This window comes from Aedes albopictus, chromosome 3 (assembly GCF_035046485.1).
Source record: "Aedes albopictus strain Foshan chromosome 3, AalbF5, whole genome shotgun sequence".
Lineage (NCBI taxonomy): Eukaryota > Metazoa > Arthropoda > Insecta > Diptera > Culicidae > Aedes > Aedes albopictus.
The window spans coordinates 93940956-93968768 of NC_085138.1; the positions used below are offsets into that span (position 1 = coordinate 93940956).

Here is a 27813-nt window from a genome sequence, read left to right on the forward strand (position 1 = left end):
CTGAAAGTATCTATAGAGAAATCATTGGAAGAACTATTGCAGATGTTTTTAGAAAAATCCGTAGAGGAATTCATGAAAAATACTTGGAGAAATTACTTGACAAATCACAAGAAGAATTCCTGGAGGAACTTCAAGTGGACTCGCTGGACGAATCCTGGATGGTATCAACAATCCCAGTATCGATTCCTAGAGGAACACAACAGGCATTCCGGAGACAATCCAAGAGAAATTTATGAAAACATTGTCTTGGAATTCTTCAACGAATGCCTGATGGGATTATTCTAAATATTCTTGTTGGGATTGCTTCAAAGGTGTCTGCAATAGTTCCTTTACATATCCTTACAAGGATTCCTCCAGAGATTTATCTAAGGGGTCCTACAGAAAATCTTCTTGCTATGTCTCCAGAGATTTCTTCAAGAATTTCTTCAGGACTATGTCTTAGAATAGCAACAGATATTACTACTAGGACTTCTCCAGAAATGACTGCTGGGGTTTCTCAAGCATTTTCAGCTGAAAGAACTCCAGGATTATCTGCAGTGAGAGATACCTGCGTAATCCCAGCAAAAGGTTCTGATGGTTTCTACCCGAAATTTATAAATAAAACCCAGCAATATTCCTGAAGTAATACCAGTAAGAATTTCTAAAAGAATGTCAAGGTGATTTTCAATAGGAATTACTGGGAACATTCTAAGAACATCCTCGTAGAAATCCTTGAAGGAATTACAGCAGTAAATTTCGAAGGAATCTCAGCTGTAAATACTAGCGTTGGCATGCTTCTCACCCTCCTAAATAAGCACAAAACAGAGACAGATGGAAGAGGGGGATTAGCCCTCTCTTTCATCCCGCTTTTCTTAGTATTTATCATAAAGAATTAATCAAAAAAGAAAAGGCTGCCTACGCTAGTGGTTGTTATTGCTAGGGGAATTCCTTCAATAAATTCTGGAGGAGTTCTATTATCATTCCAGGTATTTCTATAACATTCGTTCCATGATTCCACCAGGGATTTCTCCAAGGACTCATTAAGAAAAAATTCATTTACGTTTTCTCAAGTTGAGATGTAGGCTCTGTTCCATCTGGAGCGTTATTTCAATGATAAAAAAGCAGAAGGAGATGTATTTCATAACAAAGAACAACTTTGTAGAACACACGAAAATTACCAAAAATCCCCAGAAAAAGATATAACGAAAAAACTATTTTGAGGGGTCGTTTACAAAAAACGACACATATCTCTAATAATTAAGCAAATAAGGTAATAGTTTGTTCGGCAAACTTTCCAACAATACATTTTTCTACAACTTTGCCGAAGACTCCAACACTCTATCTTCATTTTTGAAAAAAGTGAATTTCTGTCGCACTTTTAGGTGGATTAATCACAAAAGTGAAAATCCCAAAATAAAGAGTTCAGTATATAGAACAAAATCTTCTAAGACACCATACCGCAAAAGTCAATACATAGAGCTGTAAAAAATGGGTTATGGTTGTGTACCCCAGTATACAGTATGTGGCAGGTTCCTCCGGAGATTATGTCCAGTGGCCACATCCGGTAGTTCCTAAACGGTCAAAAACTGTGTGGAAACAATGTTTGGTTGCAGAGGTATAAGTTTTAGTAAAAATAGAGTAAGTTTAATAGCGAATCATAATGGAAAACACTCTGTGTACCGAAAAACAGCCCTTTTTTATACGAATCTGACCCAGTGACCCACCGGAATAACTCCGGCCATAGGGACCATTCCGACGTTCTGTGTCCACTTTTACAAACTAGACATATGTACGAGTGCACTGTCAAAAAATTATTCAAATCCGTTGTGTATTCGCTGAACGGCGACATTTTTAGTTCATATGCGCTGACTCAGGCCGATACGGGTTAAGGAACCAATTTAGATTGCTCTGGTCAATCACGGAGTAGCAACTACGAATTGTGCGGTCATTTATGCTCATGCTCATGCTCAACTCCCAGAAGGAATCGCAGCAAGAATTTCGGGAAAAGTCTCAGGATAAATTTCTGAAGGAATTCATGAACAAATCCATCGACAAATGACTGTATGTTTTATTTGAGATTTTTGGAGCAATCCCAACAGGTCTGGAGGAACTTGAAAAGGACAGGGATGTTTTCGATCACCTGCCAATCGTTTTACTCATTAGTCCATAACTCAATTCAGAAACTTAATATTAAAATGTGATGTTCGGCAGAGTTGTAGATTACAGTTTATCCTACAATTATCACCGAGGACGTCATATTCTACCTCTTATATATACAGCGCTAGAGCGCTATACCACCTACTCATACTAAACGATCGAAAAATTCGATCGTTTAGTATGAGTAGGTGGTACTAACACTTTTACGACGTAAATATTTGAGTTATAATATGGCATCCTTGGTGATACACTGAAGTTTTTTTTACGACGGTAATGGTCCCGCGTAAGAAAAAGCCGCGTAAAAAAAACCGCGTTATTTCAAGACCCGTCGTAAAAAAAAACCGCGTTATTTCAAAAAACGTCGTAAAAAAAGTCAAGTCACGTTAGATGTGTTGCTGACTATTTCACGCGTGTTTTTGAAAAAACGCGGATTTTTTTTACGACGGTTTTTGAAATAACGCGGTTTTTTTTACGACGGGTCTTGAAATAACGCGGTTTTTTTTAGGACGGACCGCGTAAAAAAAACCGCGTAAAAAAACCGCGTAAAAAAAACTTCAGTGTATTTGTAGGAAAAACACTAATCTACAACTTTGCCAAACACAACATTTCAATATAAGGTTTCTGATCTGAGTTATGGTCAAATGAGTCAAAATATCTGGAGTAATTGTGGAAAACATTCTTTGAGTGGTTCCAAGAGAAATTTCTGCTGAAATCTTTGGAGAAATCCTCTTGAAATTCTTCCACGAATTCCTACTGGGATTCCTCCAGAAATTCCTCCTGGGATACTTTGCTATGTATCCTTAACTTTGCTGTGATTTCTTCATGGATTTGAACAATGATTTCTATAGATACTTCCATGAATTCCTTCAGGAATAACTAAGATTTCTCCAGAACCACTAAGATTTCTCCAGGTATTCTTGTTAACATTTTTAAGCATTTGCAACTGGGATTTATCCAGTATTAGCTTTTGGGCGTTCTCCAGCAGGAACTCCTCAGATCTAATCTTCTCAGCTAAGAATTCTCAATAGGCTGTCCAAAAAAAATCAATGTTCGAAAAGTCAAAGTGCTCAACTCTTAAATGAAAGATACATAATTTAAGCATTTTTGTAGAATATTTCGATTCTCTAAAAAAATCGTTCAGAGGTTCCGCCAGAACTGTTTAAACTTCTATTTTTTTTAGCATTTTCATCAAAATGCATTAAAAAAAAATACACGTACTATTTTTACACAGGGGGTGGCCAAAATGATTGGGATAGGCTACTTTTTTTTCTCTCACAAAAAAGTTCAACATGCTGTAACTTTTCATACAGTGCATCAAAATTTCTCAAATTTTAACTGTTTGTCAACCTATTATATGTGCATCATTGGTTCAAATTTGGGCGCGATAGGTTAATCCTTCGCGAAGCTAGAATCGTTGTCGTAAAAGACTATTGTTTCGACAACCAATTTTTGAACTCTCATATCTCCGAAATCAGTGAACCGAATGGAATGAAATTTTGAACGTTTATCAACAATATAATGATACTTGATGCAACATTATAAAATGTAATATTTTCTTACGACGAATAAAGTTATACCGGTTTGACATTTCTACCCATATAGGGGAAAATAAGTCGAATTTACAATACCACACAAAAATTACTAAATGTGTTTTTCCTTCAATCCAAATAAACTCTAATATATCTAAATAGAGATATTATAACAGAAGTATAATATCTTTGGATATCAAAACTAAAATTTAATGACATATTGAATTACATTTTTTTCAAATAAGATCCGAAAAGTGTGAATCTATGATAACTTTTTTAAACGTTTTAAAAGTACCTATGTTTTAATAACTTGTGGAGCATTAATATATTTTTGATAAACGTACAAAATTTCATTTAATTCGGTTCACTGGTTTCTGAAATATGAATGTACAAAAATGAGCTGTCCGAAAAATAGTGTTTTACGTAAACAGTTCTAAATTTACGAAATATTAACCAATCGAGCTCACATTTTGTACCAATGAAGCACATATAATAGGTTGACAAACAGTCAAAATTTGAGAATTTTTCATGCATTCTATGAAAAGTTATAGGATGTTGAACTTTTTTTGTGAGAAAAGAAAGTTGCCTATCCCAAACATTTTGGCCACCCCCTGTATTTTCAACCATGAAAGTTTTATCTAATAGTACTTTTCATATGCGTAATTTCTCTAAGAAAAAAAAAATATATTTGAAAAAAAAATTGAGAATTTTAGTGAAAAAGGGCCATTTTTTACAAATTGCCCTGGAGGAACCTCTGAACGATTTTTTTTAGAAAATCGAAATGTTCTACAAAAATGCTTCAAATATGCGTATATTTCATTTAAGAGTTGAGCATCTTGACTTTTCGAACATCGATTTTTTTGGGACAGCCTAATCCGCAATCTTAGCAAGAACTTCTGGGGGGTTCCGCCACAAATTTCCGAAGGAATCCCAGCAGTATTCCTACTGGGATTCCTTTAAAAAACTGCTCGGATTCCTCCAGAGCCTTTAGCAAGGCATTATCCAGGAACTGCTCTTGGGATTCCTCCTGAGATTCTTAAAACAATTCTCCTAATGTGATTCATTTATGGATTTCTCCAAGGATTTCTCTAGTAATCACAGAGAAAAAATCCGTTGAGGTATTTCTGAAAAAACTCACAGCTGGAATTTCTGGAGAAATTTTGGAAGATATTGCTGGAGATAGATACCCACAAGCTGAAATTTCTGGAAGAATTCCTAGAGAAATGGTAAGAAAATCTCTGATGAAATCACATTAGCATATTTCGAATCCCTGATGAAACTTGCAGAGGAATTCTAGAAATATTTCAGGAATGCAACAAAAGCCTAGATGCTAGCTTTTGTTGCTCTTCCATGATTGATCTGAACTGGTATGAATTGCAATTTAAGCAGTTCATGCATTTTGGATCAATACTGGTGCCGGCCAAGTCCTTACAGACAGTTGATAAGGAAAAGGAATGTTAGAGTGTGATGGTTGTTGTTCGGCTAAGTAGTTCCTAAACAGAGATCCCTTGTGTTCTTGTTTTGTAAAATCATGAAGTTTTATGTATCGCAAGGTAGGTTCCGGAAACAACAGATAATTATCCTCTTTCTTGGAGGAATCATGTTCCCGGAACACCCTTGGAAGTGATCGTTATCGAGGTTTAGTATAGAAATTAAGGACAGATCTAGATTTTGATTTGAAATGAATTACCTACCAAGTGCCAATTGCTTATTCGGACACATAATATCAACGTTAAGACTTTTTTGCCTCCGTTTGTATGGAGTCGCATTACTGTGCGACGTGGAGCATTGGCTGCCCAGGTCGAGAGTGATTTGTGGTGAGTGTTGGAGAGAAGCAGCAGTGAATTGAAATGAGTGGCGTAGAGTTGTTGTAGACTCAGTCTTTTCTATGTAAAGTAAATGAAATAATATTTATATCTCGTAGCGGATCGACTGAGAAGTTTACTGCAGGATATGATCGGCTACGCAGTCTTCGATACGGAAAATCGAGGTTTATTGTTTACCCGACGTTTCTACACTGGGGTTTGTGTCATCTTCAGGGGTAACTAAAACCCAACACGAACAATTAGTCAAGCAATAATATTTATATGTACACTTAATTTTGTCTACTACTGTATTCTGTTATCCAACAGAATAGATCTGCTGCATGCTAGGATGGGTAACGGAGGAAGGGGATGCCTCCGAGCAGGGGGTATCATTAGAGATCTATATTTAAAAGAGTATTCGTCACTCCCTACGGCGAGAACCTGTTCAATGACCGAATGCTGGGTGATTCCAAGGCGGCACCTGGACGGGCTCTGATCTGGTCCGGTCTGGACCAAGTCGTTGGTTGCATGAATTCGACCAGCGCAGCTGGATTCCGCAAGTTTCGCTGTTTATGATTGTAAATATACGCAAATGATGTTGCTGCTGTCGCTGTTGTTGTTATTGCTATTTGTCGTGTGGCGCAATATATTAAATTTCGATTGGCGAAGCATGTTCCCGGGCCTCGTTACCGTGCTGGGCTGGGTAGCGTAAAGTGTACATTATACTTATGTAGCTACAAACATACGACAATGAAGTTGAAACATGCAGTGACAACAAATTGTTCCCATCGGGGTCGTCGGCTACGATCATCGCCATCGATTTGTGACGCGAGGTGCGTGCAAGAAGGTAGTCAGGTGTGCGCGGTATGGCCAAGGTTGATGAACGACAACGAAGACGACCCGAAAGTTGGCATCGTCGCCGGTCGATGGATTGCGTTTGGCGATCAATGATTTGTTGAAAATGCAAATGTCACTTATTTGGCAGGTTTTTTTTTCTTGGTACGAGCTAATCGAAACCACTGTTTATTTATCTTGAATTTATGCGCCATACCAAATACGAGGATTTTTAAGGAATTCAATCGAGTTTTTTATCTGATGATTATCGAATCTGCTTCAGAACAGCAGGTCATAAGTTCTGCTAAACCCTGAACCTCAACGATGAATCACAGACAAATAGACGCCCAGGGATGAGAAATGTACTGGAAAAAACGGTTACCGGCTGTACATTTGACATTTTTCCACACGAACATCACAGGCCCAGCCAAACTCAAACTGTTCGAAAAATAAATGTCATAACATTTTTTTTCCTGCAGCCTTCTTCCTCGAAACGGTTTCCAAGTGCGAGAGCGCCAGTACTCGAGCACAACGACGACAGAAATTTCTGTCTTTCCCATTTTCGCATTTTTCTGCGTTTCAAACCGCTTCTAGACAAACTTCTTTACATGCATCACAAGGCTAGGAGTGTGCTCTAGCTATTTGTGCAAATCGAATTAAGTTATTTATTAAAACAAGTGAGTTATTAGCAGTTGAAAATATTTGACATTTTTCGCAATCACCCGCTTCAGCATGACTGCTCATAAAAATTTTCGTGGGGAAGCGAAAACCGTCAAGCGTCTGCTCGACTGCCATCGGCGCGGCGTCTGATGGTATTGGTGCTGCCGTTGTTTTGTTTTCATTTGACTGCCAGTATCGATGAACGGTAAACAGAAAAAAGTCTCATTCCCATGCCTGTAGACGCCACACTGTCAAAATTTCCATCGACTACCCTTCATTTTAAATCTTCATTGTTGTGGATTGGATAACCAGAGTTGCGCAGATCGCTTTTCTTTGCGTTTGACGTTTCACTTTCACACTAGCGCTTTCTGATGATGCTGTTCCACAAATCAGTCTTTCGTCAAAACTCCACTACAAATTTCATTTCAATAAACAAAATAGAATTCCGCTTCAAATGACACAGACAACGCTTCCAAACAATGTTACGCAACTTTGAGGTACCCACAAATTTGTCCGAACACCGCTTCAGATCACCTGATTAGGCTCGAAAAAAGCCTTTGTTGTCAATCGCCAAAAAAAAAACCCCAAATCAAGCATAACTTTTCAACCCGACGTAACTCGAGAATGTAAACAAATCCGGGTTAACTGCTGCATGCATGATTCATAAAGCAAATTGAAGAACCCACATCACTGTTTGATGTTTTATTGCTTAATTTGTTTAACTAAGTATATTGTTCAAAACGACGTATCTAACTATTTTGATGTTTACAACTTTACTGATAGATACACCGTTTTGATATATGAGAAAACCAAACGACGTATCTAGCCAAAATCAAAGTAACAGATACACCAAACTGGCACCATACAAAAGCGTGTCAAAATTCATTGTGAAAATGATATGAAATGAGTAGGTTTTGTTTCTTACCTAGTGCGTGCTATATCCCTGGTGATGTTAAGCACGAAAAAACTTATGAAAAGTCTTTTTATAAAAAACTATTTTAGTGAAATGGTCGTCAACATTGACCATCGATTTACTCAGATCAGTGAAAAAGTTAGATACGTCGATTTGAAAAATTATGCTTGAAATGTCTTTGTTTACAGCAGAACATCAGAACATCATTGTCATCTGGGGCCTGTAGCATAATGAAAATTTTACTAATAATATTAGTCTTGTAGCTTGTAACTTATAATTTTCTGTTGCATAAAAATCCTACAAGTACAAGTTACAAGTCCAATACTACAAGTCGGCTGGACTAATATTATTAGTAGAATTTACAAGTGTATGTTGCATAAACAAACTACAAGTACAAAATATTAGCTATGACTTGTACTTTTGATTACAAGTCTCAAAGGTCTTGTAAAATAATTTACAAGTTAGATTTAAAGTATTGCAGAAGTCATATTTAGTTTTGAATATATCGATTTACCATTTTGATGAACTCAAAAGATATTATTTATCTAACATGTCAACCTTAATTCCAGTTTTCGACGATTAAATTTGGCAGTATGTATTCGAAACTCATTGAAGAGAAAATTGCGTTGATGTACACTTTGTATCCAAAATATAATTTCTGCTGAGTCTCTCAAGTTCTCCAAAGCTTCTACAATACCCATCTTTGATTGGAGGTTCTTGGTAAAGTTATATATTATGGTCACTGCATAAGCACAGGTAAAGTTGCAGATGCGAAATAAATTTGAATCAATTGCTTGTATTGCGCATCATTAAGCTAATCAATAGCTACAATATACATACACTAACTCGAATCGAGTTGCGACATATAGAAGTAGGTAAAAGCTCAATTTTTGCATCCCAGATCACTTCGGATTTTAACAAGAAGCATAATACATGTTGCTAAATCTTTATACATTGTTTTTCAACCAGTACTATTAAATCTTTGGGACATTTTACTAAAAATCTAGGTACTTGCAGTGCCATACTTTGTAAAAAAATATTTCGTCAGAGCGGCCGAAAATTATCCAAACAGCACATGCTTTTCTTCATCTACCGTATAAAGAATGCAAAACTTCGGGATAAATGAAGTTATTTCCGCATGTTACGCGGAAAATGCAGAATATAAACAAATATCAACTGCCATTTCAAATTAATAGTGAACTGTCGGATGAATTTTGACAGGTAAATGAACCAAAACAACTTGTATTTTCATGGTCACTAATATTACAAGTGCTAATAATATTAGTGAAAAATTGAGCCTTTATGCAACACAAATTATTAGCACTTGTAATATTAGTACTTGTAACTTGTAACTTGTTGCTAATATTATTAGCCCGATTATGCTACAGGGCCCTGGTGTACAATACGGCGACGACGTTTGACCTTGCACCCAGTCAGTCAGTCAGTCAGTCAATATCCCACCACTAGTTCGCCATAGCATCGCAAACTGATGAAACTCAACGCTCTGCTCTCTCCCATTCTCTTTGTAACGAACGACCATACACCCTTAAATGAAACAACACAGCGCACGAGTAACTTTCACGCAGCGAGCAAAAAGACAAAAGAATTTTCACGCAGATTTGTGTAACACCGGATCAGCACATTTTTTGTGTTGATCCGGTGGTACACAAATCTGCGTGAAAATTCTTTTGTCTTTTCGGTCGCTGCGTGAAAGTTACTCGTTGCGCTGTGTACATCGAGTTCTGCGTGTAGTCAGTAGTCAGTCATTCAACCATTCACACAGCCAGTCAGTCTCTGTCACCCGATGACGTCAAACTTGTTTTACAACGGTTTTGGCGACGACGAGGAGGATGACGACGGCGACGCCGCTGCGCTACTGAGGAAAACCCGGTTCGCACATGTTGTTTGCGATGCGATGGTGGTCCTCCGTTCCTCCCATGAAGCATGGATAGAACGATGAGTGTCGAACGGAATTGAATTTTCTCGTAAATATGAGACACCCACTCGAATACGCCACTTATGGTTTTGGGATTCTATAAGCGCACTTCTTTCATACGGCATCCAACACTCGCACACTCGATTGGATATCTTACTCTTGAATCGAGCTATGAATGGTTTTACTACTGTGGGTACTTCCATTCCAGTTTCGTTCACTTGCTAAAAATTCAATAGCTACAATACACACAGAATGGTTCTACTACCGAACCAAGTACGGTGGTCAGTGAAGCAGAACGAAGAGCCGTAACAGCCAAAGACGGTTGTATATGAAAACCGGAATTTCGTTCATACTGCAATTCTCGACTGGAGAGAACCCATGAAGATCTGTTGATTATTATATTTATTTAGTATTACATCAAATTCAAGATAAAACTGAATCAACAAGATCTGTTGATATCGACGCCTTTGAATAAGATTATGTACACTGGATGAAATTCAATTTTGCAAAATCCAATGAAAAGTATCTCGTGTTTATTATCATTCGGGCGTAACTGCAATGATCGATTTTCTCGACCAAAATGTGAATGTTCCTCACAAGTTCCTACCTCATGCTTCCACGGGTCAATTGATTACAAAGATCGCCATCTAAGAGTAGGGTGCTTAGTTGGTAGTGCAGCCTGGGACACTGTCGTCCTTCTGACATCAGCTAGATTGAGGCGGTACGTCCCGAACGTCTGTTCACCAAGGAGGTGCGGCTCAAACAGCGTCTGTTCTGGCATGCAGCGGCTGAATATGAAATGCTCCTCTACCGGAAGCTATACCAAAGGTTGCAGCCTCACCACGGTGGATAAGGCACCTTAGGCGAACAACCTACTGCTCCCAAAACCCAAAAACCGTTACAGAACCCAAAAAAGAAAAATTTCGAACTGATTCAACGGCAATGAATTTTAGCGCGAAACAACGGACAAGAATTGGAATTTGGAATGTACACAACTAGCCAATGAGGCATGTCGCATGAAGCTTGAGATCCTAGGACTGAGCGAAGTCCATTGGCCGAACTTTGGAGAATACAGATTGGCGTCGGGTCAAATTATGCTACGAGGTGAACACGCTCCTCGCCACCGTAGAGTTGGTTTCCTGCTCAGCTCTCACGACCACGCTGCGCTCATGAAGTGGGAACCTATTATTGAGAGGATAATTGTAGCCAGATTGTTGCTGTTGATACTACAACGGCCTTCTTCATGGAAGCTGTTGAAGAAGCTTGCCTTCTGCGGTCTGTGAAGACCACAAGAGGAACCCCTTGGTGGAACTCTGATCTGGCGAAGCTCAGGAAACAATGTAGAAAGAGTTGGAACAGACGACGTTTGGCTGGTTCGGAGGCTTTCAGGTCGGCTCGCAAGGTCTACCAGAAAGCTCTTCGGTCTGCTGAACGATCCGGTTGGAAAAAGCTTTGTACAAATATTTCCAGTCTGAGTAAAGCCAGTCGGTTGAACAAAATCATTTCAAAATCTAAGGATTTTCAAGTGAACGAACTTCGTTTGCCAAATGGTGATTTCACTTCCTCTGATGACGAAGTTTTGGAATTTTTAGTCAGTACACACTTCCCGGATGTGTGGATATTACATCTTCGGATGAACCTGATATCTTTTATTGTAGTTATGATTCTTTAGCTTCGGCTCGGAGTATCAGCAGATGGGGTTTATCCTATTTTGCTTCAGAAGGGATTTGATTATTTCAAACATGTCTTGAAAAAACTACTTTTTGCAGTTTTGCTACAGGGTATATTCCCAAATCTTGGCAGGATATTGCTGCAATGTTTATTCTGACAGTAGGTCGTGCGTCGTATGAAGAAGCAAAGAGTTTCAGACCTATCAGTTTGACCTCTTTTCTTCTGAAATGCTTAGAACGCATTGTGGATCATCACATCCGTGATGTTCATCTGGCCAACGTGCCTCTTCATGTGAACCAACATGCCTACCAATCTGGTAAGTCCACTGTGACTCTTTTACACAAAGTTGTTTACGATATCGAGAAGGCATTCGCTCAAAAGCAATCCTGCTTGGGTGTTTTCTTAGATATCGAGGTTCCCTTTGACAACGTGCCTTTCGATGCCGTATTGGAAGCCGCACGGGGTCATGATATATCTCCAATGATTTCACCAATTGGATTCACCAAATGCTCAAAAACCGACATCTCTTCTCGACATTGCGTCAAGCGGCGATTAGGAAATTGAGTGTTTATGGGCCCATATAGCCGAGGCGGTAAACGCACGGGTATTCAGCATGACCATGCTGAGGGTGACGGGTTCGATTCCCGGTCGGTCCAGGATCTTTTCGTAAAGGAAATTTCCTTGACTTCCTTGGGCATAGAGTATCTTCGTGCCTGCCACACGATATACACATGCAAAATGGTCATTGGCAGAGGAAGCTCTCAGTTAATAACTGTGGAAGTGCTCATTGAACACTAAGCTGAGAAGCAGGCTTTGTCCCAGTGAGGACGTTACGCCAAGAAGAGAGAGAGAGAGAGAGAGGATGCCCCCAAAGGGGAGTCTTATCACCACTTTTTTGAAATCTCGTAGCAGATACGCTATTGAGGCAACTCAATAATAGCGGTTTTCCTACTTATAGTTTTGCCGAGTACTACCTAACGTAGTTAGTCGGTATGTGCATCAGCACCCTTTTCGACCTGATGCAAAACGCTCTTCAGGTAGTTGAGGGTTGGTGTCGCCAATAGGGCCCTTCGGTAAATCCGAGTAAAATATCTATTGTTCTTTTCACGGAAAAGCGAAACCGTAATGGTGTTCGACCCCCGCGTCTCCTTGATTCTGAAATCAATGTGACTGAACAGATAAAGTACGTTGGAGTCATCTTGATTCCAAGCTTTCCTGGACACCTCATATTGAGGTCAGAATCAAGAAATCTTGTATGGCCTACGGGCAATACCAGCGAACCTTTGGTACAACTTGGGGTCTAAAATCCAAGTATATCAAATGGATTTACACAACTGTTGTTCGGCCAATATTAGTCTATGGATGTATTTTGTGGTGGCAAAAGGGCGAAGTGAGAACGGTCCAATCAAAGTTAGGCCATCTCCAAAGGATGTGCTTAATGGCGATGTCTGGAGCGTTCTCTTCAACTCCCACGGCAGCGCTCGAAGTTCTCTTTGACGTTGCCCCACTACACATTCATCTCAAACAAGAAGCATTTTCTTGCACTTACCGCCTATGGGTACTCGATTCACTAGAGGAAACTCCTGTAAACCGCAGTGCAACACACATCTCGTTGTTTCCGCTTTTGGTGAATTGGGATAATGTTGTCCTTGCTCCACGTAATCTTACAATTGCTTGTAATTTTCCATATAGGACATTTTCCACGAAATTCCCTTCCCGGAAAGAGTGGACATCTGGATATCTGGAAAGAAGTATTTCAGACGGCATCGTATGTTACACTGATGGCTCCCTTCTCGAAGATCGAGCAGGTGCTGGTGTATGTTCTCGTGAGCTAAGGCTGTATCAGACTTATGGTAGACACTGCACCGTTTTTCAGGCCGAAATCTTTGCTCTTATGTGTGGAGTGTAATCAGCACTTCAGCAGCACGTAATGGGCAAAGTAATATACTTCTATTCAGATAGCCAGGCTGCTATTGAAACACTTGCTTAGGCCAACTCCAGATCGAAGATAGTTATCGCTTGTCGAACTCAAATCGAGGAGCTGAATTCAGCAAACGCTGTTCACCTTGTATGGGTACCTGACCATTCTTCCATCGCTGGAAATAATTTGGCTGATGACACCTGGGCTGCATCTCAGCACAAACAATACTGGAATAGTTTGGAATCATGTCGTCAAACCAAATTGTATTGTACTGAGCCATCTCTAGGGGTGGCAAAGTATCTAACAAATCTGTCAAAGCTGAATTGCAGCATGCTGGTCAAAGCATTGACTGGCCACTGTCGACTCAGCCATCACATGGCGAATATTCAGCAAGCTGATTCATTTGCCTGTGATAGCTGTGAATCCGATTATGGAACTTCGTATCATTTAATATGTAACCGTCCAGTTTTTGCGCAACTCCATTTCCGAGTACTCGGAAAACACTTATTAAGCGAAACTGACTTCAGTAACCTGAATCTTCAGGACATTCTGTTGTTCTTGACCCGCTGTGGTTAAGAACTATAGGCTCTCTTTACGCTTTATGCGTTATCACAGTGCCCTTCTCAGGGCGCTGTTTGAACCCATTGTGGCTCGCTTTTGCGTGTATGACGATCCTATTCCCTTTCCTGTCCTTTCCTCTGTCCTATCCTTTTTCCTTCCCTTCTCCGTCAGGTAAAAGATGAATAGGCTCGTGTTCATGGCGATGGCAAAAATTTCCCAAATGCAGGAGAACGTGCCTCTGGAGCCGACCTACTGATACCTGATAGTCTTTTAAGATTTTTTCCAATCATTCCTACATGGTTTGTTTCAGGAGATCCTCCATATATTCATTTAATGATTTTTCCATGGAAGTCTAGTATTTCTCCAATGACTTTTCAAGGATTTCTCAATTATTCCTTCACATAACTCTTTCAGAAATTCTCTAGGGATTTATCTTGGTATTTCCTCAAGCATGCATCATCATTCATCTTGGCGTTTGTTTTGTTTTATCCAGTGGATAACTGACGCTGAGGAAGATTACAAGAGGTAATCGAAGTACGCGTATCTGTCAAAGGATAAGCAAAATTGGGCGTAATTAAAAGGTACAAAACTGACTACATTCATTTCAAGAGGGTATTCTGCTTAGAGGGTTCAAAAAGTCGGCACAAGTTCTTTCAAAGGTTTCTAAAGTTTTTTTTTTCGAAAAATTCCAAGAATTCTCTCAAGATTTGCTTCAACGATTTCTTCGAAACATTTCTTCAAGGATTGTTTGAGGAGTTTCCATTTGGTTTTACTAAGAGATATTTCCACCAGGAAATTTCTGAAGAATCCATTAGATAATAATTCATTAATTTCTCCAAGGATTCCTACATAAGATTCTCTAATAAAAAAAACTATAGGGATTCTTTCGAAAAATCCTTCTGGAATTCGTCCAAAAAATGCTTGAAAATCCATTTTTTCTAGGAGTTTTCCCAAAGATCTCTTCAAAAATTTTTGCTAGCATTCCTCGCATTCCTCTAGGAACTCTTTTAAAAAAATCCTATTGCTATTTTAGAGAGGATTTTTTTTAATTCTTTCGAGAAACCTTATAAAAAATCATTAAACGTTTCTATCAAGCATCTCAGTCAAGAATTTCTTCAGGAATTATGAATGATTCCTCCAGAAATTCCTCTAAAAAAATATCTGAGAAACAAAACATGAAACACTTCATTCCTTTATTTTCAGTAAGGTCTTAGTAAGGAAACAGATACCCTATCTTTATAAAAAAACATCAAATAATTACTTCAGAAGTTTTTCCTAAATTTTTTTTATGAATTTCTCCTGAGCTCCTAAGACTGTTTTGCAAATTTTTTCAGGAACTCTTCATGAATGGCTAGAATCATCCATTTTCCAAAGATTTCTTGAGTATTTCTTCCGAAAAATGTCTTGAAAAGTAACCAATATATATATATTTGTTTAAATCATTTTTCCAAACATTCTACTGAAGATTCCTTTTGTGATTTTTCCAAGGACTGATTTAGGAATTCCACCAAGGTTTTATTAAAAAATCAAAAAGGATTTCCTTCAAAGATGCTTTAAGAAATTCCTCCCGAAATTCCTTCAGGATTTTTTTTTCAAGTGTTTCTTTAGTAGTTCCACAGACAAACAGACATACTACTCAAATCGAAATCATCGCACGATTTAACGGTCATTTTGAAAATAACGTGTGGTTCGGACTGTGCTCGCATGTGTCATGGTGGCGCTGCTGTGCCTACATTACCTCTCAATTTTGGAGAGAAATGAACGCGACGCCGATCAATGTTTACATAAAATGACTCAATCATGAACCTTCATTCATATTTCATGAATGGATGACGCCACGGGGGAGTGGTCACCTGCTAAATTTTTACACCGAGCCGAGGGAAACAACACCTGCAAATGAATGTTTCGGATTGAGCATTATAGAGGGTGCTAGTGAGATGCCAAACGATGTTTTTGAAGCAATTTTCTTCTAAGTAGTATGTCTGTTTGTCTGTGGTAGTTCTTCCAATAAACCCTCTTGCGATTTCTGCAAAGATTCGTTCTCAATTCATTCAGGTTTTTTGTTTTTGAATTTCTTAAAATGTGTTCATTAAACAATTCTCGAAGTATTCCATTAGAAATTCCATACGTTCTTCTTCTTCTGTATGGCTCTACGTTCCCACTGGTACTTGGCCTGCCTCTCTCCAACTTAGTGTTCTTTGAGCACTTTCACAGTTATTAATTGGATGGCTTTTTTGCCAGTCATTGCATGAATTAGTATATTGTGGTGGCAAGCACAATGATACACTATGCCCAGCAAGTCGCGAAAATTTTCCCAACCGGAACGGGAATCGAACCCGGCGTCTCCGGATTGGCGATCTATAGCCTTAACCACTAGGCTAACTGGAGACCCTAAATTCCAATAATTCCATTAAGATTTGCAAAAACGATTCCTTTGGGATTACCCCACATGATCCCTTCAGCATTTTCCCAAAGGAATCCTTTAGGGATTCCTCCAATGATGTTTTTTTTTTAATTTCTGCAGTCGTTCTTCCTGAAGCGATTTTTTAATCTTCATTTTAGGTTTTTTCAAAAATTTCACCAATAATTGCTGTCAGAATTCTCCCAAAGATTCCGAAGGCGAATTTAACAAGTCCTCTTTTACTATTCGTTCAAGAATCATTTGAGAAATTCCGGTAAGAATTTCACGTTTTTCTCCAAGTATGCCTTCAGGAATTTCTCAAAGTTTTCCTTCAGATAATCGCACAAGGATGGACACATTCATCCTCTAAGGATTCCCTCACAACTTTTTTCAGAAGGTCCTACAGAAATTCCTCTATGGCCTCCCGCAGAAGCAGAGGCCGGCAATTCGGCTCTCGAGAAGGAAGTGAAACGCTCCTGTAGACGGGACAAAAGAACATGGGCGGACGCCCTAGCCGACGAAAGCGAGAAATTCGCATACACCGGCGACATCCGTATACTCTACGATGTTTCACGTCACCTTAGTGGGACTTGGAGGAATTAGAGTGAAAGACACGTTTGGACAGTTATTGACTGACCCGGTTGATCACTTGAAACACTGGTTCGAGCACTTTGGAAACCTTTTCCAAGTATTGGCCATGCCATCAACACCTCAGGATGATCCGCCAAGAGTTCGACGCATTACCCGTGTCAACACCGAAGCTCCATCAGTGCATGAGATAGAAACAGCCATTCGTAGCATGAAATCAAACAGGACCCCAGGGGTCGATCGCAAATCAGCTGAGATACTTAAAGCTGCAACACATGCAGGATTCCGTGGCGGACAATCCTGCGTGGGCCACATTGTCACGCTTCGTATTATCCTGGAGCAAATCAATGAATTCCAAGAGTCTCTCTACCTGGTGTTAATTGATTACGAAAAAGCTTTCGACCGTCTCAATCACGGAAACATGTGGGAAGCCCTCAGGCGCAAGGCTGTCCCTGAGAAAATCATCGGCCTCGTTGAAGCACAGTACAGGGCATTTTCGTGCAGAGTCCGGCATAACAGTGTCTTGTCCGATCCCATCCGTGTCATTGCTGAAGTTCAGCAATCGATGAGATCCTGGTAGGTGCGATTGATCGTGAACCAAATCGTGGGTTCCTGTATCGACAGCCCATTACCATGGCTGGAGCGAACTGGCTGATCACGTTGTTCTCCTAGCTCAACGGCGCTCTGATATCCAGAGCAAACTCGATCATCTTGCCAATCGCTCCTCGGCGACAGGAGTTACCATCAGCAAGACCAAATCGTTGGATGTAAACCCGGTCAACCTTTCCAGCTTCACAGTAGCTAGGCAAGCAGTGGAGAATGTTAACGTAAGCTTCCAATATATTGGTGAAATCTGTGCCAGTGAAACTTGGTGCGTATCAGTGGAGAACACTCAACTGCTGAAGGTCTTCATTAATAGATACCTGCGGTATATAATTCATGCATGATGGGTTCACGATTCCATCTCCAACGTGGAGCTCCATCGTCGATGTCATCAGAAAGCGATGGTGATAGAAATTCGGGAGTGGAATTGTATATGGGTTGGCCAAACTCTACGCAGAGGCGGAATCGAAATCTGCAAGCAAGCGCTAGATTGGAACGCAGCAGGGCATCGCAGCAGAGGCAGACCCAGAAGCTCATGGCAGCGCTGCCTCAACAAAGAAATTAAAGAAGTCGACAGGAATTTGACCTGGTCACAGGTCAAGGCGATGATACCGGCAATCGCCCAGGATGTAGATCTTTCAATTCCTGAAAGTAAGTACGTCATCGGTTTTGTCGTTGTCGGCGCATAGACTCCCTTAGTACATATAGAAAGAGATATCAAAATCAAACTGGCGATCATGATAAAAAATTAAGACAAATAGATTGTCCGACAATCATCTAGTTCATTTCTGCTTCAGAAAATTATCTACTAAATAATTTGAACCGTTACTACCATACTTCCAAATCCGCCTCACCAATCGAGTACGGTTCAAAAAACACATCGCTTCGATTTCAGTACAAGCAAAAAAATCTTTCTGCCGAATGGAGCACTCAACAAACAACGAAAAAAAAAACGAATTGCTAACTACACACAATATAAGGAAAACAATTCGAACTAGAAGCAAACAACCGTGCTTACAAGCTGTATGGCAGCCAGCTGCCATGAAAAGTGGACAACATACACAATATATGTACACTGTACAGGCAGCACAGCACATGTGTAGTAGGTAACAACAAGAACAGCAAACTGCGAAATTCTTTCAGTTTTACTATCAATATCGCCACCGCACTCCTTTCGGTTGTTGCCGGTCTACGACGACGACGACGTCGAGAAGGCAGCAGCTCCACCTCCTCTCGTCGTCAAGAGTAGCACCACCGCACCAGCTGGCTGTGGCTGCGGCTCTCTTCGAGTCGACTTTGTGCCGTTTTCGGATGCCATGGCAAGCAAAAATTATACGATCGATGAGAATCAGCTATTACAGAGTTTCATTGTGTTTTTTTTTCTCTGACGTGTCTTCTTCACTGCCTGAGTACTTGCAGCGGTTTCTTTTTCCGTTGCCTAGTAGAGTGATCCAAAATAGACCTAATCTAGAATGCCGAACCTTAACCCCTGAGATTGGTCATCTGAATTAAAGCTTTTGGTGGATGCGAGTTCAAAGTATGCATGTAAAAATCGTATAATGTGAAGAAACTTTACATTGTAGTTGATGAAACTGAAATGTTTGTTGATCAATCTGTTGAGAAATGAAACAATTAAATATAAAGTTTCAGAGAAGAACGTCAAACATCATCAGAACCTTACAAATGCGATGATTTTCTTACAATCTTAATACGTATTACGAAAAATAATGAAGCACTACAAATGCATATTGAAATAGAACACATTGTAGTGGAACACTACAAATGCGTAATAAATTAGGACATCACAAATGGACAAACACAACACAAAACATATATTTTGCCCTGTTACCCTAGTGAATAACAATTTCCGATGTCAGGATGACGAGGTTTCATTAATGTTGATGGTCCATCAGTCAATCCTGTTATCGTATTTTCTCTGGCAGGTTGCCTATTGTTCGCAGCATTAGTTGCTTTCATAGCTTGAGTTCTGTCTAGGAATTTCTAATCCTAAGGGGCATCCCGATTCGGGTTTCATCACTAGAGTCCTATAACTTGAAGTCTGTGTCAGGGAAAGGTTTACATCTCTATTACTTAATCGCGGCCCGAAATGGTCTGAATGTTGACAATCGAAATAGGATTGCAGGCCTGCATTCTGCCAGAGCCATATAAATGTGCATTAAATTTCGGAAAACGCTTACAAGTTAAAATAGTACATTTAACACAAACATAAAACTTGTAATATACGTTACTCAGACTTCAACATTTGATTGTTTTTTTTTTTTTTTTCATAAAAGTTGGAACCGTGGTGAAAGAACTTTTCGTTATTTTATACATGCCTCTTCTGTTGTCTTTAAATTGTGTGAATTTCCTAGAAAAGAATAAGTTAATCCTCGGATAAATTCGAGGAGCAATGCCTGGAAGAATTCCTGGAAAAATCTCAAGAGGAACTCTGGAAGAAATTCCTGGAGAAATTTCTAAAAAAAAATCAGGTAGTGATCCCTAGAAAAATTTCAGAAGAAATCCCTTGAGGAATATCTAGAGGAAATCTCAGAGCAATTTTCAAAGACATCCTTGGAGCAATTCTTAGAGAAATTCCTGGAGGAATCCTTGAAGCAATTCATGGAAAAATCTCTAGAGAGAATCATGAAGGAATGCCTGGAGGAACTTCTGAACAAATTTCTAGTGTAATCCCTGGAGAAATTGCTGGAGCAATTCTTAGATGAGACCCAGCAGGAATTCCTGGAGAATTTCCTGAAGGAATTCTTGGATAAATTCTTGAAGCAATCCCTGAAGAAATCTCAAGAGGAATTCTGGGAGGAATTCCTGGAGAAATTAAAAAAAAAATCCCTTGAGTAGTTCCAGGAGGATTTCCTGAAACAATCCTTGAAGGAATTTCTGGAGGATTTCCTGGAGAAATTTTCGAAGGATTTCCTGGAGGAATTTCTTTTAAAATCCCTGGAGGAATTCATGGAAAAATATCTAGAGGAATCCCTGAAGCAATCCCTGGAGAAATGCTTGGAGGAATCTCTGAAGAAATCCTTAGATGTTTTCCTGGAGAAATTCCTGGAGCAATTCTTGGAGAAATTGCTGACATAATTTCTGACAAATGTACAGGAGCAATTCCAGGAAAATTCCTAGTGGAATTCTTGAAGAAATTCCTAGGGTAATTCCTGGAGGAGTTCCTAGAGAAATTAATGGAAAAATCCAGGAGGAATGCCTGCAGGAATTCGTCGAGTTATTTCTGTGGGAATTGCTGGAGGCATTCCTGGATGAATCTCTAGGGAAATTCTTGAAAGAATTACTGGATCGGATGAATGTCTGGAGGAATCTGTAGAGAGTTCTGGGAGATTACTATTTCTATTTTATTATTTCAATATTTCTGGAGAAGGAATTCGTGACGGAATCCGTGGGGCAAACCGTTGAAAAAAATTGTGGAGAAATCCCTGAAGCAATTCCTGGAGGAATCTTTGTAAGAATTCCTGGAGGAATCCCTGAAAAATCCTGAAGATATTCCTGGAGAATTCCCTGGAACAATTTCTGCAGCAAGCCCTAGAGGATTTCATGAAAGAATCCTTGGAGGAATTTCTGGAGGATATCCAAAAGGAATCTTCTAAGGATTTTCTAGAGGAATCCCTGGGAAAAAATCGCCGAGAAATCCCTAGAGGAATCCCTGAAGCAATTCCTGAAGGAATCTCTGGAAATATTCCTGAAGAAATCCCAGAAAAATTCCTGAGGTATTCTTGAAAAAAATCCTGGAACAATTTCTGAAGAAATTTCTGGAGAAGTTGATGACAAAATCTCTGAGAGTTGTCCAGGAGCAATTCCTGGATCAATTCCCGGAGAAATTCGTGGAGGAGTTCCTGGAGTAATTCCTAGATGAAATTCTGGATGCCTTGAGGTATTCCTGTGTGAATTCCTAGAGGAATCTCTTGAGAAATTAAAACAATTAATGGATGAATTTCTGGAAGCTTTTCTAGAGTACCTCTAGGAGAAATTTCTGAAGCAATCCCTTGAGAATTTCTGGAGGAATTCCTGGAAAATCGTCGAAGCAATTACTAAAAGAATCCCTGGAAAAAATCGTGGAGAAATTCCTGGAAAAATCCCTGAAGGAGTTCCTGAAGGAATTCTCAGCGGAATTCCTGGAGGAATCCCTGCAGCAATTCCTGAAGGAAATTCTGGAAGAATTCCTGGAGGAATCCCTGGAAAAAATCCAGAAGGTATTCCTAGAGAAAATCCTGGACGAATTTCCGAAGGAATCCATGAAGGATTTCCTGAGGAAATTCTTGGATGAATTGCTAACAGAATTTATGAAGGAATTCCCTGATTAATTCCTGGTGAAATTCTTGGAAATATCCCCGAAGAAATTCATGAAGCAAATCTCTAGAGGAATTTTTGGCGGAATATCTAGAGGAATTCCTGGGGGAATTTTAAGAGATTTTTTTCTGGAGGAATCTCCTAAGAAATTCGTAGGGGAATACCAGGAGTAATTCACGAAAAAATCGCAGATGGAATTCTTTTGGAAATTCTGAAGGAATCCTTAGAAGAGTTCTTCGAGGAATCCCTGTAGCAGTTCCTGAAGAAATCCCTAGACGAACTCCTGAAGACACTCCAGAAGAATCCCGGAAGCAATTTCAAGAGGAATTCCTGAGGGAATATCTAAACAGTTTGTGGAGGAAGTACTAAATAAATTCCTGGAGGAGTTTCTCGGATAATACAAGGAAGAATTCCAGAAGGAATCCTAAGATGAAATCCAGGGGGAATCTATGGAGGAATTTTTAAAATAAGTTGTTCCTGAACGAATCAAAGAAGAAATTCCCGAGTGAAGTCCTGGCGAAATTTTAGGAGGAATCCCTGGAGGTATACAAGAGGAATGCCTGCAGGGATTCCCGGAGGAATCTTTGTAGAAACTCCTAGAGAAATCTCTAGATGAACTCATGGAGGAATTTCTGTAAAAATCCCTGGTGGATTTTTTAGAGGAATCCTTGCAGTAATTTCCAGAGGAATCTCTGGAATAATTCGTGGAGGAATCCCTGTAGAAATTGCAGAAATTCTCGGAGGAATCCTAGGAAGAATTTCTAATGAAATCACACATGGAATTATTGGAGAAATCCTGAAGGAATTCTAAGAAGAGTGAGTAAAGGAACTCCTTGAGGAATCTCTGTTGCAGCTTCTGAAAGTATCCCTGCAGGAATTTTTGAATAAACCCCAGGAGGAATCCTGGAAGCAATTCCAAGTGAAACTCCTGAAGGAATGCTAAAAAGAGTTCTTGGGAGAATCCTTGGAAAAATTTCTCTGGAGTTGTTCCTGAAAGAACCACAGATGAAATTTTCGGGGGAATGGAGGAGTCCCAGGAAGAATTCCTGAAGAAATCACAGATGAAATTCTTGGAGAAATCCAGAAGGAATCCTAAGAGCAGTTCGTGGAGGAACTCCATGAGTAATCCCTGTAGCAGTTCCGGGAGGAATTCATGAAGATACCCCAGAAGGAATCCCGGACGCAGTACCAAGAGGAATTTCTAAGGGAATCTCTAAACATTTCCTGGAGGAAGGCTGGATAAATTCCTGGAGGAGTTCCTGAAAGAATTCCAAGAGGAACTTCAGAAGGAATTTGAAGAAAAGTTCCAGGAAGAATCATTGGAATTTTTAAAATTATCCCTGGAGTTGTCCCTAAAAAGAACACAGAAGAAATTCACGGGGGAATCCCATAAGGAATCCCGGAAGTCATCCCATGAGGAATTCCTTAGAAAATCCCAGGAAAGCTTTCTTAACAAATTCCTCTTGGATAAATACTTGGCGAAATTTCTTGTGGTTTTCGAGCAGGCTTGACAGAAACTCCCTCGCGAGAAAATGAGGAAGCTATTTTGGCGATTTTCTGAGGAGTAAAAATAAAACACAGAAATCACTACACAAATCCTCAACAGCATCGAGCGCGAGCTTGTCGTGCAGCGAGGAGTTCGCCCAACACTCATAATTGCTTGTTGTGTTTCTCACGTCCACTCACACTCAAAAAGCACTCGGGAGTTCCACTCTCATACAAAGAAAGACTCTCGAGGCAAAAATCGCACTCGAAAACCCGAAATAATCATCGGCTCTTTTTTCGTTCCCCTCTTCCTCGCTCAGTTTTTATTGCCTCTCTGTTTGGGGTTCGTTCGCTCCCTCGCGACGAGGCAGAAGCAAAACACCGCTCTAGAGCATATTGCAACATTCTTTTGATTTCGAGGAGGAATATCAAGCCTGTTTTCGAGTAAAAAAGGTTTGATAATTAAGGATAAATACCTTAATTATTAGAACAGTATATTTCCTGAGAAATTCTTCTGGAACTCTGAATTGTTGATAATCTTTGAGTTGGTTCGAATTAAAAAAAAATATATGTGCGGCTAGGGGGGGGGGGGGTTCAAGCCTCGAAGAGGACCTGTAAGCACTAGGAGTTTTCGAGTGACGCGTGCTAAGGACGATCTTCGGCGGTATGATGATGTTTGGCGGAGAAGGATGAACCAAGAGGTCGCTGCACTTTACGGCGAACCCAGCATCCAGAAGGTGGCCAAAGCCGGAAGGATACGGTGGGCAGGGCATGTAGCAAGAATACCGAACAACAACCCTGCAAAGTTGGTGTTCGCGACTGATTCGGTTGGTACAAGAAGGCTTGGAGCGCAGAGAGCACGATGGGCGGACCAGGTGGAACATGACTTGGCGAGCATTGGGCCTGACCGTGGATGGACGGTAGCTAGGGTCTTGTACCATTTGGGCAGGTGTACTTATTTTGGGCTCTTGCCGCTATAACTAAGTCATTTTAAAACCGATTGATTTGAATTTATGTATAGATCTAGGCACGTACAGTATCTACTCTATTTATATAAAAAATCAAATCAATCGGTTTGAAATTGACTTAGTTATAGCGGCAAGTGTCCAAATTAGGTACACCATCCTAAATGGTACAAGACCCTACGAACCGTGTGTTATGGAGAAATATTGTTGATTAAGTTATAGCGCATTTAGTTCACCACTGGACTATCGCACTAGTTTTCACGAGTGCGAAAACGCTAATAAAAGTGCGCGATTGCATCAAATCAACTCGGTGTCTTCAGAGCACTTGTTCACCATAGATTGAAGAAATAGTACGCTGAAGACATCAACCTGATTTGATGCAATCGCGCACTTTTATTTACGTTTTCGCACTTATGAAGCCGCAGTTCGCAGTCCAGTGGTGAACTAAATGCGGTATATATCTAGAATTTGATATAATACTAAATGAATGAAAACATATCAAATAAAAAATCCAACTACAAATTTCAGTCCTCCACATGATGATGCATGAACACCACCCCAACCGAAATAAATAAAATTTCAAAGAGTGAAATTAATCACATTAAATTACCGCCAACTAACCAACACCTTAGCACCTGCGCTGCGCTTGGGAATGCGACATCTTTTGAATGGATGCCAAAAAGTTGACCACCGCGTAGAAAACACAAAGAGCATACTACTCTGCCCAGCCAGCCCAGCTGCTCAGCCTAGCGTAGCGTCCGCGCATCGCGATCGTACTCTCGACAAACGGAGAAAACACTGAATCATTAATGAGTAACTCACACACTTCGTCGACGAACGTACATTACAAGCAGAACCCCCCGCAACCGCAGTTGGTAGTAACCGCCGCGTTTCGGCACGATTAAACGATAACAAAAAAAAAAGGGTTTGTGGTGAACCTCCTCAATTCAGTCAAGAGGAAGTCTATCATCGTGTAGGTAGGTAGGGGTCGGCCAGTGGGTGTGGTACCGTTTTCACTTACGATTAGAGTGGGTGGGTGTGCATTACCCAACAAAACGACGACGGGCGTCGTGTCTACCAATCCATCGTCGTCACGTCGTCGGTCGCTTCAAAACGACTCGTTTGTGCCTACCTTACCCTACGTCTCCACTAGACAGAAATGTCTTGCCATTTTGCTGCCAGAAAGAGAAAACGTAACAGAATTGATCAACACCGCTGCTTTCCATGCAAACAGCGAGAGAACATTTCTGTCATGACACATCTGTCCAGCAAAATGGCAAGACATTTCTGTCTAGTGGAGACGTCGGGTTAGCGGCTGTTGGCATAGAGTAGATAGCTATAAGCAACCTGCTGTGTAACTGTTTCGTCGTTCCAACGGCGTTGGTGAAAAGTAAAATTAAACAACTAGGTAATCATGTATGTACAATTGTGATTGTGTGTGATTTCAAGAAGAAGGGCCCATTTAGTCAGAACGGTCAAGTCCGGATCAAAAAGGCATATTCAACAAAAATGTAACACTATTTTATCAACGGTTGTTTGCTGTATCAACGTTTGCAATGCTTTGCGCTATTAGACGAAGTTTTTTTCAGAACATTCTAGGCTATTCTTTAACATCACTGTTATTCAGGATCTGCAATAGAAATATTATAACAAACTCCAGGTATAGTTTTGAAAATGCAAATACAAATGAGCATTTTAGGTACTATTTGGTACGCATTTTAGTTTTATTTTATTTTTAAATTTTTGTTTTTTTAACATCCCTACACTTTTATATTTTTCATGGAAGTCTATTTAAGATACCGATTATTTAAAACAAAAACATTTTGATATTTCATGATTGTTGTTGAAATATTTTTATTTATGTATATTTTTTTTTTCATTGAAAATTGTATTTTCCGTGTAAGTCTCCCTGTGTATTAGGTTCATTTCTGACCCGAACCGTTCACTACGTCAGCGAGCTGCTACCAACATAATACTTTAGTAAGATAAGGAAAATAATTTAAGAGTGTATTAAACTTCCCTAAACTCTTTTAGTACAATAGAATGATTGGTTAAAAATCTAAAATACCGTCGTGCGGGGCTTTTTTTTTACACTTTTTCATGATTTTTCAACTTTATGACATTATAACTCCCAGAGTAGTGAACGCATTTTCTCAATTTTCACACATAATAATGGTGAGTATGTATGTAAATTCAAACTAAATCCAACAATAAACAAAAAAGTTGTTCATACATCATTCGGACACACCGGATGGGGGTTACTTTGGACACATGTAATACCAATAAAATTATCAATTGAATTAATCGATATTCATACATTTTCAATAGTTGTATCAATTCATTGTTAGGCCGTTACAAATATTTATTTCACTTTTTGTCCCACCACTCTGGCTGGTCGAGGGGGTTCTATACTATTTCCCGGAAAGACATTTCCCGGAAATTATTTCCCGGATACCCCATTTCCCGGAAAGACATTTTCCGGAATAACCCATTTCCCGGAAAACCATTTTCCGGAATGCTCCATTTCCCGGAATGCCCCATTTCCCGGAGAGGCAATTCGAGGAAAATCTGAGACTTCAGAAGATATTTTAGAATCCTTAAACATGAACTGGTTTTTTGTTTCCTATTACGACTAATTTTATCAGTTGATGATCAATTTTCAGAAAATCGTGCCTTCAAACTATATTCTATTTTTTTTTTCAAGATTGTAGAACTAGATAAATGAATGGAACTAAGATTCTCGTTACAGTTCACTTAACAATATAAAGCCAGCATCGTTGAGCCGAATGGTTATATTTTGACTGACTTTTCAATAACAAATTGTTCTTCCTTTTCGTCAAAGACTATTCTAGGTGCATTTATATAGTCAAACTGCTAACTGCATAGGAGATCTCCCTTCTTCAATTTACGGGCTGTTATTTCTACCTAGTAACGTTACAGAATTGATTCGCGCCCAATTTATTAATTCCACCTGGTGTTTATCCTTCTTTAAAAATGGGTTGTTCTTTCGACATGAAAAAACAACACATATTCAAGAGAAGGAAAAATATCAGATAGTGTTAATACATAGTTTGGCCGCCAATCAAATACTCAACGTTGTAAGTAGAAAAAACAGCCTATTAAATAAAGAAGGGCAAATCTCCTATATAGAAAACAACAAGTGCTAATAAAACATATGGTTACCAACTTGTATTTTATTGGCACTTGCTGTTTTATATGTAGGAGATTTACCCTTCTTTATTTAATAGGCTGTTCTTTCTAGTTACAACGTTGCGTATTTTATTGGCGGCCAAACTATTAACTCCATTTGATATTTTTTCTTCTCTTAAAAATTTGTTGTTCTTTCAAGTTGGACTGTTACAGAGTTGTTGAATTGCCAAACTGTCAATTGCACCTTTAGAGATTATCCCTTCTTCTAGCAATAGGCTGTTCTTTCGAGGCCTATTTTTCGATCGCTTTCGTTTCAATCTAGCCTAATGACCATTTGGCTT

At 39.6% G+C, this 27813-nt stretch overlaps 1 protein-coding gene and 1 long non-coding RNA gene across 6 annotated transcripts in view; one reads left to right on the forward strand and one right to left on the reverse strand.

Moving 5' to 3' along the window:
• LOC109411737 (mucin-19) overlaps window positions 1–27813 on the forward strand; it is a 223838-nt gene that overhangs the window by 45305 nt on the left and 150720 nt on the right. The window lies entirely within an intron of this gene.
• The window catches only part of LOC134291749 (uncharacterized), a 401595-nt gene continuing 397303 nt past the window's right edge, over window positions 23522–27813 (reverse strand). Inside the window, exon 3 of the long non-coding RNA XR_009999268.1 lies at window positions 23522–23743. This is a non-coding gene — a long non-coding RNA (uncharacterized LOC134291749). The remainder of the gene's footprint in view (window positions 23744–27813) is intronic.